A 6,000-nucleotide genomic window follows, 5' to 3' on the forward strand; every position below is an offset into this window, starting at 1 on the left:
CCAGGCAGGCAAGAGTGGGTACATCTAGGCCAAGCTGGACTCCCCTAAACTTGAGACCACCCTAGTCAATAGCATGACGTCGATGTCGAGAAACTAACCTTAAAATAGCAAATAGCCAAAACCATCCCTAGCCAGGATCCAGGGGGCCCCTGGCATCGCCAAGGCCCAGCCCATAGTTATCAGGCCTACACAGGGTTGTCCTACCTGAATTGCAGGAGCTGGACATGGTAGGGGGGAGATTCCTGAGCGCCTGATATTCAATAAATATTTATTCAATGACTAAATAAATCAGTGAATTTATCAGTATACCCACTCAGTCAGCTAGGGAGGCTTGCTCAGACCAGCTCATCTGGCCACTTCCCTTCTCAATACTAGTACCTTTCTCAAAAAACTTCCCTGAGGCGAGGCCTTTGCTCTGAAGAATGGGAGTCCGTACTACACTACTTAGCATGAAACAGGCACCATACTGCCTTATTCCCAGGTGCGTTGGAATTTGGTATCAGTCGTCCCAGTGACGATTTATTGAGAACTACCTGCCTGTCTGGCACTGTGTGAGGTAGGGTTGCCTTGCTAGCACCACGAGGGAGCTTGTCTTGTGCTTTTGTGTAGTCCAGTCCAGTTCCCTACCAGCCAGGGCTAAGTTTAGGACTGAACACAAAATAGGTCTCATTATTGTCAAGATGTCGGTTCTTCTTACCTTGACCTATAGATTCAATGCATCCATTCAAAATTCCAGCAGGATTTTTTGTGGATATTAAAAACAAACCATTGATTCTAAAGTATGCTTGGAGAGGCAAAAGACTCAGAATAGCCAACACGATGTTGGAGAAAAACAAACTTGTAGGACTGACACAACCCAACTTCAAGATGTATTATAAAACTATAATAATCCAGGCTGTGTGGGATTGCTGAAAGAATAGACAAATATAGATCAATAGAACAGAATAGAGAGCCCAGAAATAAACCCACCTAAAAAGAGTTCAACTGATCTTTGACAAAGGAGCAAAGGCGCTGCATTGGAGCAATGACGTAGTCTCTTCAACAATTGGTCATGACCATCCGGACATCCACATGCAAAAAAAATGAATCTAGATACAGACATTACACCTTTCATAAAAATTAACTCAAAATGTGTCACAAACTGAAATGTAAAATGCAAAACTATAAAACTCCTAGAAGCTAACAGGAGAAAATCTAGACGGTCTTGGGTTAGGTGATGAATCTTTAGATACGACACCAAAGGCATGAACCATGAAAGAAAGAACTGATAAACTGGACTTCATGAAAATCAGTTTTCTGCTCTGCAAATGACACTTAGAGAATAAAAAGACAAATCACAAACTGGGAGAAAATGTTTACAAGAGGTATGTCTGATAGAAGACTGTTATCCAAAATATACAAAGAACTCTTAAAACTCAGCAATGAGAAAGCAAACAACCCAATTTTTAAAATGAGCCAAAGACCTTAATAGACACTTCACTAAAGAAGATATGCAGATGGAAAATAAGCAAATGAGCAGAAGTTCCACATCCTATGTCATCGGGAAACTGAGAATCAAAACAACGAGATACCACCACACACCTATTAAAATGGCCAAAATCCAGATCACTGACAGCACCACCAAATGCTGGTGAAGATGTGGAGCAAAAGGAATCCATTCATTGCTGGTCGGCATACAAAATGGTACAGCCACTTTGGAAGATAGTCTGGTGGTTTTTTACAAAACTTACCATAAGATCCAGCAATTGCATTCCTTGGTATTTACCCAAAGCAGTTGAAAACGTATATCCCCATAAAAACTTGCACATGGATATTTACAGCAGCTTTTAAAAAATATAATTTCCAAACTTGGAAGCAACCAGCATGTTCTTTAGTGGGTGAATGGATAGACTGTGGTACCTCCATGCAGTGGAATAGTGTTTGGTGTTGAAAAGAAATGAGCTATCAAGCGGTGAAAAGACACAGAGGAACCTTAAATGCATATTGCTAAGTGAAAAAAACAATCTGAAAAGGCTACTTACTGTATGATTCCAACTACATGACATTCTGGAAAAGGCAGAACTATGGAGACACAGGATGATTGAGAAAGCAAGCGGCCCTGGCTTGGGACAAGGAATGCTGGACTCCTTTGAAGGCACTACACAAGTTTCCCAGGCAGGGGTACCCATGGTCCTTTTTCTGGTGTTGGGAATTTTCCTTTCTGCTTCTTGTAGGCACCTCCATCTGTCCTTTTAGAGGCAACCTTAGTAATGCTGGGCCTCAGGTCTGGAAGTTTATCCATGAGCACTATAGGCCCGGGACATAGGCCTATGGTCTTTCTAAAGGTCTGCTTAGGACTAAAAAAAAGAATAATGGCTCGAAATAATGATAGGAAATTTTAAAATCAAAATTAATAAATGTCACTTGCTTGCCTACAAAACTTAATGTTGTGTCAATATCATTAATCATTAAATGAGTACTCATAAAGATTTCATTATATTTAAAGACAATTGTAGGTTTTTCTCACTTGGCAAGAAATCCAACACAGGCATGACTGCTTAGAAATAAAAGCAGTTATAAATTCAATGAGTTCCTTGGAGTCCAATGATTGAAAAGCCACATTTATTAAAAAAATCCTTTCAAAATGTTTAAGGCAAGAAAATTGTTTAATGCGGGGTGTTGTATATTTTAGTATGTTTGACCTGATAGGGTTGAGCTCCAAAGATAAGAGTTTGTGGGTCTGTGAAGATCTTATACTTGGTCTTGGCCCTAGGGGCTGCCTCCCTGCGGGTAAGTCTTTCTGTGAAGCAGAGGAAGGGCTGGGGTTGCCCCTCCCTGCACAGCCATCGCCTGCCCTACCTTCCAATGTGATTACGCTGCTTAGGTAGCAGCCTGCAATGGCCTGGCCCCGTGTGATGTCCAGCTTTCCCCCGGGAAAGCCTGCAGGCATTCTTCAAACACCCTCTCAACTAGAACGCATGCTCATATGGAGCAGTTTCCCAAAGTGTGATCAATTAATGACCTTCATCAGATTCCACTGCACCAGAATCCCTACGGGGGAGGCCTGGAAATCTGCATTTTGTTGACCATCTCCCCTGTCCTTCCTCCCGCAGATGATTCTGATGCGTGCTAAGTTTGAGAATCTAGTCTTGAGTGTGTGTGCACCCTAGGGGGAGGGCAAGGTGAATCTTTTTAAAAAAAATAGACTTTATGTTTTAGGTTCACAGCAAAATCGAGTGGAAGGTACAGAGATTTCTCATACACCCCCTGTCCCCACACATGTATAGTCTACCCAATTGTCACTCTCCCCCACCAGAGGGGGACATTTGTTACAACGGATGAACCTACGCTGATACTTCTTATCACCCGAAGTCCATAGTTTACATTAGGGTTCACTCTTGGTGTACATTCTATGTACATATATAATGTCATGTGTCCACTATTGTGATATCATAGTTTTACAGACTTAAGAATCCTCTGTGCTCTGCCTATTCGTCCTTCTCGCCTCCCAGCGTCTGGCAACCACTGTGATAGGTGATGCTTACACAGCCCTTAGTTACATGTACCAGGCCTTTCGTCTAAGTACTTTATCTATATTCATTCATTTAAATCTGGTAACAGCCCTATGAGGTAGTTGTTGTTGTTATTATTATTATTATCCCTATTTTACAAATGAAAATCCTGAAGTTTAGAGAAGCTAAGACACTTGTCTCGGAGCTGATAAGGAGAGCACTGAAGTGCAGCGCTAGGATTCTGTGGGTCCAAATCTCTGCAATACTGCACCTGCCCCAGAATGAGATTCCTTCAAGTGCCCAGCTTGAGGAAGACTCCTGGTGCTGGCGAGGTGTCCTCACTGAGTTCCTGAACCAGCCTCTCCTATCTGAGAGACCTTTAAGACTCCCAGGAGCTTTGGCTCAGCTCTCTGGAAGTTAGCCAGGGAGCACACGGCCACTAATGACCATGACATAGTTTTAAAATTAAAAAAAAAAAAATCTGAAATCAAATAAAAATACTCAAAGTGGTGGTAATACCCCAGCATCCTTTTTCTCTTGTAGATATTTTAAATGACCTTTTACTGGGCAGGAAAGCCTTTCTAAGAATGTCACAAAGACCAGAGAATCATAAAGGAAAAGTACGATAAATATGACCACATAAAAATTTAAAATTCCTTCATGGCAAAAGTTGAAAGACAAATAAGCGTCAGGAGGCATATCTCCAATAAGCCAACAGCCTTCAGTCACTTCAAATACCCTTCATTCCTAGTCCCAGAATAGGAAACAAACATTTCTGTTACTGCTGGCAGCGTAACATCTTGCTTCTATCCACCTTCCCCAAGCAAGGTCCCAGAGGCACTCGCTTGGTCTGACCTTCACCCAAAGGCGCCTCAGGAATCCTCTCTTCCCAGTGAGGGTAGCTTGTGGAAAGTTTTCTCTCAGCAGAGAGAGCAAACCTGTGTGTCCGTCCCTCCCCTCCTCGTCTCTCCGCCGCCCTCTCAAATTTTCTCTCCAGCCAACACTGGGTAGCGCTAGAACTCCACTAGGATCTCCTCTGTCTCTGGCAAATGGTTTTAAGGGCCGTAAGTCAGTCAAAATGTGGATAGGTTGCTCTTTTCTTTTCACAAAGTGGAAAGAGTGATTAGAGCTTTCATGAGCTGCTTCCCCAAACTGAAGCCAAGTCGAGGTGCTCTTCAGAACACTCCAGTTCACACGGAGAGGCCCTGCTGTCTGCCCCTGGTACCTGATGTGGGCCCAGTACTAGCACAGCCCCTGGCTATCTACAGATGCCCAGTGCACATCTGTTGCTCTGTGGACAGAACTGCAGAATGTGTGGCCAGTGACAGAGGCACTTGCTAGCTTGGCCCTCTGTGCACCGCTTACCCTCAGAGCTGGGATTTGCCACGGCCAGCTCCGCACTCTCCCACAAACACTGCATTTATTTTACCATGATGGGCCGTATGAAAACTCTCACTAGCTTGTGCACTTAGGCAATGGGGGAAAGGGGACCCTCGCGTCACTCTGACTTTGGTATTTATGGAGCAGAAGTGGAATTCAGAAAATCCAGCCGGATGGATGCCCCTTCCCCCAGAGCAACTAACCTGTTTTTGTCTCCAAGTCTCTGCATTTGGCCCAACATCAGTGTCCAATGGCCCCCCCAGAGGGATCTCTGTGCCAGAAAATCAGCCTCCTCAGCAGGGTCTGGAAACAACTTCATTTCGGTTTGGTTAGAAAATTCATGTTTATAGTTTGTTAGACACGTTAAAAAAAACAAACAAACAAGTGATGAAAATAATATCAAACCAGGTTTACCTGTTTCTTCTTCTGAGAAAGGAGTTAGAAATGTATTGTGAACCAAGGAAATTGTTTCACATTCTGTAACCTGTGGGGTGAAGGCCAAAAATTTAAGTTTGGAAGAATGTCCAGGGTTGAATGTGGTTATTTTATTTTGTGCCAGTCATAATATTTTAATATTTTAAACTTATTTTAAATAACATTTATCTATTTATATATGGAAACATATTTTTAATCTTTTAAAAATAAAATTCTTATGTGTACACATTGTTTGCAAAGTCAAACAGCACAGAAAGGTAGAAAATGGAAAGAAAATAAAAGTCCTCTCTCTTCCCCGATGACCCAATGGTAGTAACTGTCCACATTTCTTGCATGTCCTTCTCTCAAATTGTATGCATAATACCAAAATTTTTACATATTTATATCCTTTTTACTTACAAGGGATTGTGCTATGTACAGTGTACTATACTGTTTTTTTAACTAAGAATCTAGAAGTCTTTTCCATATGAAATCCTGTAGATTTGCTTCATTCTTCTGGTGGTTAGCTCCCTTTGTATGGCAGTGTCATAATTTATTTAAACAGTCCCCTGGTGATGAAATGTAGATTGTTTCCAGTTTTATTGTCATTAAAACAAATCTGTAATGACCATCCTTGTTCTTTACTTGGCTATTTCTGTAATTCTATCCATAGGGCCAATTCAGAGCTATGTAATTGTTAAATCAAAGGGCACGT

The sequence above is a fragment of the Rhinolophus hipposideros genome (assembly GCF_964194185.1).
Source record: "Rhinolophus hipposideros genome assembly, chromosome: 15".
NCBI classification, from domain to species: Eukaryota; Metazoa; Chordata; class Mammalia; order Chiroptera; family Rhinolophidae; genus Rhinolophus; species Rhinolophus hipposideros.